The 10,147-nt window shown below is 44.5% G+C and overlaps 1 long non-coding RNA gene across 3 annotated transcripts; it reads right to left on the bottom strand.

Moving 5' to 3' along the window:
- Window positions 1–661: 661 nt before the first annotated feature.
- Window positions 662–7,057, bottom strand: LOC109775432 (uncharacterized). 3 transcript variants are annotated; one of them, XR_012205772.1, is made up of 10 exons: window positions 6,627–7,057; window positions 6,267–6,392; window positions 5,855–5,920; window positions 5,650–5,732; window positions 3,922–3,960; window positions 3,744–3,836; window positions 3,371–3,481; window positions 3,039–3,255; window positions 1,712–1,763; window positions 662–1,565 (listed from the first exon to the last, which is right to left on the bottom strand). It is a non-coding gene; the product is annotated as an uncharacterized lncRNA (long non-coding RNA). The 3 variants fall into 3 exon arrangements; XR_012205771.1 differs by lacking the exon at window positions 1,712–1,763 and having other exon boundaries at window positions 3,744–3,839; window positions 6,627–7,039; XR_006671242.2 differs by lacking the exon at window positions 1,712–1,763 and having other exon boundaries at window positions 6,627–7,037.
- Between the last annotated feature and the right edge of the window lie 3,090 nt (window positions 7,058–10,147).

The raw sequence follows: 10,147 nt of genomic DNA, 5'->3' as shown, positions 1-10,147 counted from the left end.
TGATAACATTCATAGGGATGGCATTTATATCAGGCGGCTGAAGGAGCAAAAGGTGGCAGCCCTCAAAAAGATCTAGAGCGGATTTAGCGAGACTATGGGCCTCGATGCTGGACTCCAGTAGTCCCTCAAAGATGAAAGAACAGGAGGTGAACTCAGCTGAAGCCTGAATAATTTCCTTCATGATGCTTGTATAACTTCCTCGCAAAAAAATGCTTGTATAACTCCCTCGGCATGCAAACACCTAAGCTGTTTGCTATCTGAGGCAATGAACACCTAAGCTAAAGAAAAATCATGAGCTAGCGCCAAAGCTTCTCGGCATGCAATTGCTTCACGTGTTGCTGCATCAATAACTCCCAAGGTATGTATAGCAGATGCACATTTCTTCGAGTTTACTGTCTCCAGGTATACACAGGTACTCCCTCCGTTCCGATTTACTCGTCGTGGTTTTAGTTCAAATTGAACTAAAACCACAACGAGTAAATCGGAACGGAGGGAGTATTTGAGGATGAAGTGGTTTGTTGGAATGTTTACCCCTGAAGAATGACGTTGCTGGGCCTGCCCCATATGTTGTGCGCTGTAGGCGAGCACATGGAGTAGCTGCTAGATAAGACAATCTGCATGGCTTAGGCCGCAACCCGGGACTGGCTTTGATGCATCAGGGTGTTTTCTTGGGTTCATCTGCTATCAAGTTCAGGGTGTTTCTCAAAAAATAAAAATAAAAAACGTGAGCCCTCGCTGATGATCTCCTCGTGCATGTCCTACTGATAGCATCCAATTGTTTGACAGTTGTTAATGATATATCAAGGAAGACGGGAGGAAGCTGCCGCACTATTATCCGAGATCGCACGGGTTGCTGGTTCTGATGAATGCCAGTTCAAGCACAAACCCCGTGATACTGTAATCATCCCTATGAACTTCGTTGTTAATCAATAAAGTCGAGCTTAGTTCCCTACAAAACAAAAACCAAGCCTGAAAGGCTGGGATCTGCTCCTGGCATACTTAGCTGTTCCGCGTCGTACCTTCTTCAGAAAACAAAACAAGCATGAAATCTGAGATTCAGCATGAAACCAAGAACCATGGAAACATTTTAGATCACTAAATATTAGTTTAGAGGGAGTACAAAAATTATAACCCAAAAGCTGTATGGATCTGACAGAAAAAAAACACTTTAAGATGAGCATCATTTGTGGAGCACAAAATGATCAGAAATTACCCATGTATGTTCGTGAAAACATCACAAAACGACAAAAGTTGAGAGAGTTTATCCTTATAATAAAACTGCTATATGACTTGATACGCAAAAAGTTGCCATGATCTTCATAATAAAAGTGCCACACATACATGAACTTCATATATATAGCTAAACAGAGGAAATTGCCATGATCTAGATAATAGAAGCCCCACATGTCGAGGATTTCATGTATATAACTAAAACACACAAAGTTGCCATGATAAAGAAAAAAACTACCATAACTTTCTACATGCCTGGACGTATACCACCGTCTTCTGGTAGATATTCCATGTGTTCCATCCATCTACTGTATATCTACCCGAAAACTCGTGCCCTGTGGTGAAAACAAACATCAATTTGCTTTTCATAAGCCAAATTAACCAAAAATGCTAGTTTAAGGACACAATTAACCATGGACATACATCCTAAGTTGACATGCTATTAACACAGAAGTAACCACAAACAAGAACTGTGATTTACCTAATGTGTGGTTCAACAGTTGTCATGCCATTGTGTTGAGTGCCACCTGTGCCTAACAATTGAACCAGGCATAAGCAACCCATTGCTCTTGTCACACTAACAGGCCAAAAGTTTGGCTTTTTACTGCCTTGATTAATCAATTGTCACCAAAATACCTCACTGGGACCAAAACACTTACTGGAAAATCTAAAAAAATCTCCTACTTTGTCTCAATCCAAACTATGCAAAATAAAAAATGCATGCATCTAAGTGAGCGTACTCAAATTACTCTGATTCCAAAATCTTCACCAATCAGACTTCGCGTGTGATGTAGGTCCCACGCGGAGGGAAAATAGACATCGAGTTACAAAGAAAATTTGTGGAAAAGAGACATAGAGCAACCATGTTGTGAGCGCAAAAGTTTCCATCATTGAAACATTGAATTTTCCACCAAGTACTTGAAAAAGTTGCCAAGCAAGTTAAGGCTAGCTAATTTTGTATTACCACTAGATCATGGTTCGGATTGTACAGCTGCCACGATTTCACTTTAAGAATCAACACCCCAACACTTCTCTTGTGCCCCCAGATTAAACTGTTCCTGGTTAGCTACCAAGTATAATCCGATTAAACCGTGGCGCATGCATTTAAATTTAAAGAACAAAGCAACCATGTTGTCAATACATAAGTTGCCACCACTGAAACATTGAATTTGCCACCAAGTACTTGAAAATGTTGCCAAGACAGTTAAAGCTTGCTAAATTTGTATTATCACTTGATCATGGTTCGGGTTGTAGAAGTTGCCATGATTTCACTTCAGGAATTGACACCCCAACACTTCTCTCATGCAACGATACTGCAGTGCCAACTTTTTACTACACAAGATGGTAGCTGCATGACTACTATGCAGGTAATTTTTCACTAAAACTAGATAGTAATATCATGACTACGATGGTGGTAATTTCTTACAAAATAATTTGATAATCCATGGAAAGGTGGTGGTTAATTTATAGTGAACAAGGTGATAAATTGACTTTTGCGAAATAAATTGACAACTACATGAATAGTGCCACTATGATGGCAATTATTTACTAAACAAGCTGGTAATTTTGTCTATTGTGGTGGTAGCTATTCAATAAAAAAAATCATGATGTACTACGGCGACAACATGTTATTACAAGCTATAAAACTGTCATGTAGTCATTTTTAAAATTATCTATAAATGTAGTAGCAAGGTCACTTGACAACCTCAATTAATATGCAGACCGTGACACAACCTACACTCATAGTGATATAATTAAAATGAGAATACTTAACATTAATATTCAAAATGAGAAGAGGTACCCCTTACATTGCCCATGGGGAGCGAAGCCTACAAGAAGAGGAGGGGATTGCCACCGAAGATGGTGGAAGTGAGCACTTATCATCGCACTCCTGCATTGTCTTGTAGCATTGCCAATTTCCTACACAGCAGTAGCATCTATCTTTATCCGGGTTGCATATTGGAATACTTGCACTCTTTTTGCACCAGGTATCAGGGTCATTGTCTCGGAGGCCTCTGCCATTGCCTGTAAAATTATTGAAACAAACATAGCATTAATATTCAAGGCTAATAAAAATAGAAAACAAGAAAATTAGAGGATATCATTAAAAAGGAAATACGACAAGAGTAGTGACACCTACATTGCCCATGAGTAGCGAGGCATACAAGAAGAAGTAGTACAAATACTGCATGGATGATCTTCATGCGCTCTCCCATGTTGTAGGCAATCGATCACGATTGTAATAGGGTAGCTATTCGATCCAAGAACAATAGCTTAAATGAATTATTCATATCCAGCAAACATAAACAGAAACAAAAAATAAACTTTGAAAAAACATTTTTTTTGCGGCAACCAATAATCATATTTAATAATCATTCTTTAGTTTACACATCAAACAGGAGATGGGCCAAAATCATGAAGTCCCTGCTCAACCATATTCTACCTCAATGTTGCTATTACTTGACCATATGTTCAGATCAGCAAGATACCAGACACCAATGATCTGAAAATACCTGTCTGACAAAGCAACAACTGTTGCTAGAGCTATATTCTGCTATGGATACTGACGGTTCCAGATATGTCCAAGAATGACGGTTCCGAGTGCCCTGCTATATCATTCAAAGGGAAGGAAGATGTGTCATATATGCTCATGTAGCGTTACTAATCACAGAGAATTTAAGATAGTATTACCTGTCTTTTTGAGACACCAAGGTCTGTTATCCTGTGATTCTGCAAGGTATACGGCATAAGTAAATGTAAGCATAAATCTCACAGAAGTGACAACTTGCTGATGCAGGAACAATCAATGAATAGGGCAAGAAAAGAGATGCATTAGTTAAATCTAAAAATCCTCTAATATCTTATTTATATATTATAACAGTACCAGACTAACAAGTGCAAAGATACTATCTAAAAACCAAAAAAAAAATTATGTCAAAGATATCGTTTTAGAAATCCACTCCTGTGGATGTTTAAACACGAAGAGAGGATAAACACTAGTAGGCTGATCTTTCCCTGCAGCTCACCTTCTGTTTTTTTAAATGACAAATATGAAGTCATTTTCTTGGCCGAGAAATTTAAGTTTGTCAACTTGATAGTGCTAATCTAGATACCTACAAATGTATTCATGACCAAAAACAAATTAGGTAAGTTCAATCCCACTTCTACATTGTTTTGCTGGAACAATATGAGAGAAACAAGTTGGGATGGTAATCTGATATGTCTCATTTGTACATAATCCTGTTACTTTTGAATAGTTGAGTCCTGTAGCCTTTTCTAGTGTACTGATATTTGAAACGGGAACATGGCAATGTGTTGAATTCCTTTTTATTCTACTCATGTGATGTCGCTTATCTTCTGTTTTATGTTATGTTGCCATGTGTATCTATAGTATGAAACTATGAATGCTCTACACTTTGTTTTTCTTGAACATTGTCAGGGCAATGGACCATTTCTATATGTAGGTTGCCTTATTTTCTGCGGAGTTGTAACTTGTAAAGATGCACAATGATTCTGCAGCTCCAGTACTGGATGCTGACAAAATAGAAGTTCCTTGACCAAATTAGTGACGACAAAAGTACTGAGGAGCAAGCTGCCGGGAGGTCAGCCCGGGATTTCTGGTAATGGAGAACCTTTTTGTGGAGGTAATTCACATTGGCAAGCACAGATGGACTGCCTACCAAAATTTAAGAGGCTTCCTGGACCAGGAGGTCACAGTCGGATAGCTATAGTGGACCAATCATTCCATTCAACTTCCAGTGCTGCTTGTCCTCCTATGACACTGGGGATGTGTTTGGTTCGGGTGGGGGTAACACAAACGGTAATGTAACTGGATCATGGTGGGATTTAGGATGTAACGGGCAATTCATAGTTCTGTTTGGTTCGAACTAGTAAAGGTAACATTTTACACACGGGTGTTTGGTTTGGGAGATCAAAGAGTAAGTGAAACATCAGTAGCTTTAACAGGAAAAATATATACCGATGAGGCCACAGCATGCCATGATTGAGAAATGCATAGCCTAGGAATCTGGCGAGCCCTTGTAAGTACTTCTCTGTATGCCTACATGCAAGCGTACATGTGCACAGTGTTGTATCTGGTTTCAGCATCTAATAAACTTTAAAATATGTTGCATTATACCTAGGCGCATCCATCCAACTTTTATCCATAGTAGCTTAGCTTCACACTTGGTTACTACCAAATCAGCACTAAATCCTGAATGGATTTTTTTTAGAAAAGGTAAATCCTGAATGGATAATATCAGAACCAAATAACGCAAGGAATTAATGCAAGTACTGTAAATAGATCTTAAAGTGGCTCAGAAAAGAAAGGAAGAATCATAGAACCAATTCAATGGCAGTACACATCATAAAGATAGATATGGCCATAAATAGAACAGATCAAAGTTGTGGTTGACTCACCAACTGGTGGAGGATGCAGTGACAAGCATGGAAGGAGGATCGCTGCGCCGCTGCTGGAAGCTGACTCGTTGGGAGCAAGAATCCTAGTAAACAATCAAATCAGACAGTATAAAAGCAGTGCCAAACATAAGGAGGCATCTCCACATATTCATGACATCCACACATATGGAGGGCCTCTGGACTTGAGTGGGGCAGAGAAGCTCACCTGTGTGGTTGCAGCAAGCACGTCAGGTGGATGGTCTCTTGAAGATGAGCCCCACGGTGTAGCCTTCTGAAGAAAAAGTGGCATAAGAACTGAAGCCTAAGCAAAACATTCAATTATTGTTCACACGCTGCATTGGCTGGGAGACGCTAGGAAAGCACTAAGATAACAACTTCGATAAATCTTGGGAGCCAAATTAGTTTTTTTTTTGAATGGTGGAGCCAAATTAGTTACAAAACATCACCTAGATATTAAGCTCCCCATTTTCATGTACAACATATGTTTGTTTGATACAATTTCCTACTCTATCTATCATTTCAGGTATTCATATAAATTCTGAATTGAACAGCCAGACTCAAGAAATCGTATAGTACTAAAAAGCAAAAATAAACACCGAACATTCCACTCCACGCACCTTATGCAAAACGGTGGCGTTTGGTTCACCGGCAAATAGTCTGCTGTGTAGATCAAATACCACAAACTGGTCGCTTTTGGTACTTCCCTTTCGTCGGCTCAATATTACCAGTGTTCCTCTGTGCACCTGCAGGAAAAACAAGATTGCGATGAAAGTCAGGTCGCAGAGAGAGAGGGAGAACAGAGGGGCTCGCAGAAGCTCTCCTCATTCCCCCACCGCCGGAGATCTCCCCGTTCTCCACTGCCGGAGCCCCATTCCCCGCCGCCGGAGCTCCCTGCTCCCCAACAGTCACAGCACGCCGGCAGGAGAGAGAGAGAGAGAGAGAGCGGGGGGGGGGGGGGATGGATGGATGAGCTGTACCTCAAATGTGCATCGGTGCCCCTGGCCAGCCCCGCCGCCGCTGCCTGATGTGTTCGTGAGCTAGGCGGTGGAGATGGGGGACGTCGGGAAAGTCATTGCGGCGGCAGCCTCGCTGGCGCTCACGCACGACGGCTGGTCGGAGAGAGGTGGCCATCCGGAGAGAGAGCACGAGAGCGTGGGGGCGGTGGTGAAGAGGCAGGACGGCGTGGGGTGCCGCTCGAGGGCCAGGATGGTCGGGGCCGCGCTGGAGAGGCAGGGCAGCGGTGGGACGGCGGGCGGCGGTGAGACGGCGTGGGGCGGCGGGAGGTTGACCGGCGGTGTTATGCCCGGATCTAGATCGAGCTAAGAGAATTGGGGATCGGAGCACTAGGGTTCGTCACCAGGAACGTGTGAGAGTATCAGAGGCGAATTTGCGAATCTATATTAGCAGTAAAGTGTGGTAGTTCATCATTACAGAAAATGGCATGCCTTACAAAGAGAGAGGAGTGGCTTTATATAGCCGGCGACAACAGGTGACGGTAAACAGTATGGCAACGGAAACTAAACAGTAACACGAAACGGTTCGTTCGGAGGGCGAGCGCAGCGAGCCGTCCGATCCTTCTTCGAGCTTTGATCCTGGCCGTGCGTTAACTGAAGATGCCCGCGTTGAACTGCAGCTTGCTGTGGCCTGACAATACTCCCCGCTGAGAGCGAACTTGCCCTCAAGGAGCTTGGCGATTGAACCAACGATCCACCGTTTGCTTGAAGAAAGCCGGGAACACCTTTTTCATGAAATCTGCATCTTCCCAGGATGCATCTTCCGGAGGCAGGTTCTCCCATTGTACCAACCACTGAACCACAACAACATTGTTGCGAGGTATCTAGCGCGTCTCAAGCACCCAGGACGGTTCAGTGCGCACACGTCCATCTGGCCCGATCAAAGGCAAGTCAGCACAAGGAATTGCCTGAGGTCCCAAGTGTTTCTTGAGTTGGCTGACGTGAAAGACAGGATGTATGGCCGCGTTATCCGGCAACAGCAGTTTGTAGGCCACATTTCCCACCTTTGCTATCACTCGGAACGGTCCATAAAACTTACTCTGAAGCTTGATATGAGAACGAGCACCAAAAGCATTCAAACAATACGGCTGCATTTTGAGATACACCATGTCTCCCTCTGAAAACTGTCGCTCAGATCGTTTAAGGTCAGCATATTTCTTCATTCGAGCTTTAGCATTGGCCAGATTGGTTTTCAACTGCTGCCACATTGTATTTTTGTCCCCCAAGAACTCAGTTGCTTCTTGGTTAGTAGTAGCAAGTTCTGCAGGGATGAATGAAAAGAGCTGTTGTACCAATACTTGTTGGGGAACGTAGCAGAAATCAAAAAAATTCTACGCATCACCAAGATCAATCTATGGAGTAATCTAGCAACGAGGGGAAGGAGAGTGCATCTACATACCCTTGTAGATCGCTATGCGGAAGCGTTACAAGAACGCGGATGAAGGAGTCGTACTCGTAGCGATTCAGATCGCGGTTGATTCCGATCTAAGCGTCGAACAACGGCGCCTCCGCGTTCAACACACGTGCAGCCCGGTGACGTCTCCCACGCCTTGATCCAGCAAGGAGAGAGGGAGAGGTTGGGGAAGACTCCGTCCAGCAGCAGCACGACGGCGTGGTGGTGAAGGAGGAGCGTGGCAATCCTGCAGGGCTTCGCCAAGCACCGCGGGAGAGGAGGAGGACTTGGGAGAGGGGGAGGGCTGCGCCAGAACTTGGGTGCGGCTGCCCTCCCACCCCTCACATATATATAGGGGCAAGGGAGAGGGGGGGCCGGCCCCCTCAGATCCAATCTGAGGAGGGGCGGCGGCCAGGGGGGTTGCCTTGCCCCCCAATGCAAGGGGCCGCCCCCCCCCCCTTTTAGGGTTTTCGCCCTCACCTGCGGTAGTACCGCCTGCTGCGCGGTAGTACCGCTTGGGTTCCTTGCGCGGCAGTACCGTGAGTGGGGCGGTAGTACCGCTGGTAGCAGCGGTAGTACCGCGCTCACCTGCGGTAGTACCGCCCTCTGCGGGGGGCCCTAGGGGAAAGGCGCCCAGCCCACTAAGGGGCTGGTCCCTCTCCACATACAGCCCATAGGGCCCTCCGGGGCAGGTGGACCCTCCCGGTGGACCCCCCGGAACCCCTTCGGTGGTCGCGGTACAATACCGGTAACCCCCGAATTATTCCGGTGACCGTATGATGACTTCCCATATATAAATCTTTACCTCCGGACCATTCCGGAACTCCTCGTGACGTCCAGGATCTCATCCGGGACTCCGAACAACATTCGGTAACCACGTACATCTATTCCCTATAACCCTAGCGTCATCGAACCTTAAGTGTGTAGACCCTACGGGTTCGGAAACCATGCAGACATGACCGAGACAACTCTCCGGCCAATAACCAACAGTGGGATCTGGATACCCATGTTGGCTCCCACATGTTCCACGATGATCTCATCGGATGAACCACGATGTCAAGGATTCAGTCAATCCCGTATACAATTCCCTTTGTCTACCGGTATAGTACTTGCCCGAGATTCGATCGTCAGTATCCCGATACCTTGTTCAATCTCGTTACCGGCAAGTCTCTTTACTCGTTCCCGTAACACATCATCTCGTGATCAACTCTTTGGTCACATTGTGCACATTATGATGATGTCCTACCGAGTGGGCCCAGAGATACCTCTCCGTCACACGGAGTGACAAATCCCAGTCTCGATTCGTGCCAACCCAACAGACACTTTCGGAGATACCCGTAGTGCACCTTTATAGCCACCCAGTTACGTTGTGACGTTTGGTACACCCAAAGCATTCCTACGGTATCCGGGAGTTGCACAATCTCATGGTCTAAGGAGAAAGATACTTGACATTATAAAAGCTTTAGCATACAAACTACACGATCTAGTGCTAGGCTTAGGATTGGGTCTTGTCCATCACATCATTCTCCTAATGATGTGATCCCGTTATCAACGACATCTAATGTCCATGGTCAGGAAACCGTAACCATCTATTGATCAACGAGCTAGTCAACTAGAGGCTCACTAGGGACATGGTGTTGTCTATGTATCCACACATGTATCTGAGTTTCCTATCAATACAATTCTAGCATGGATAATAAACGATTATCATGAACAAGGAATTATAATAATAACCATTTTATTATTGCCTCTAGGGCATATTTCCAACAATACTCTGCCATGGATAAATGCAGTGCCCATTTCTTTGGATCCAGCGATGTCATACAACGCAAATAATTCTCAATGCACTGGTTGACACGCTCCGTTTGCCCATCAGACTGTGGGTGGTATGCTGAACTGTAACGCAGTTCAATCCCCATGGCAGCAAAGATGTCTTGCCACAATTTGCTTGTGAAGATGCAGTCTCTGTCAGAAACAATAGCAAGAGGGGGACCATGTAACTTCATAACATTATCAATGAATGCTCGAGCTACTGTCTGGACAGTATAAGGGTGTGACAAAGGAATGAAGTGAGCAAATTTAGACAGTCTAT

Source organism: Aegilops tauschii, chromosome 3, assembly GCF_002575655.3.
Source record: "Aegilops tauschii subsp. strangulata cultivar AL8/78 chromosome 3, Aet v6.0, whole genome shotgun sequence".
NCBI lineage: Eukaryota > Viridiplantae > Streptophyta > Magnoliopsida > Poales > Poaceae > Aegilops > Aegilops tauschii.
This window is presented reverse-complemented; position numbering and strand designations above follow the sequence as displayed.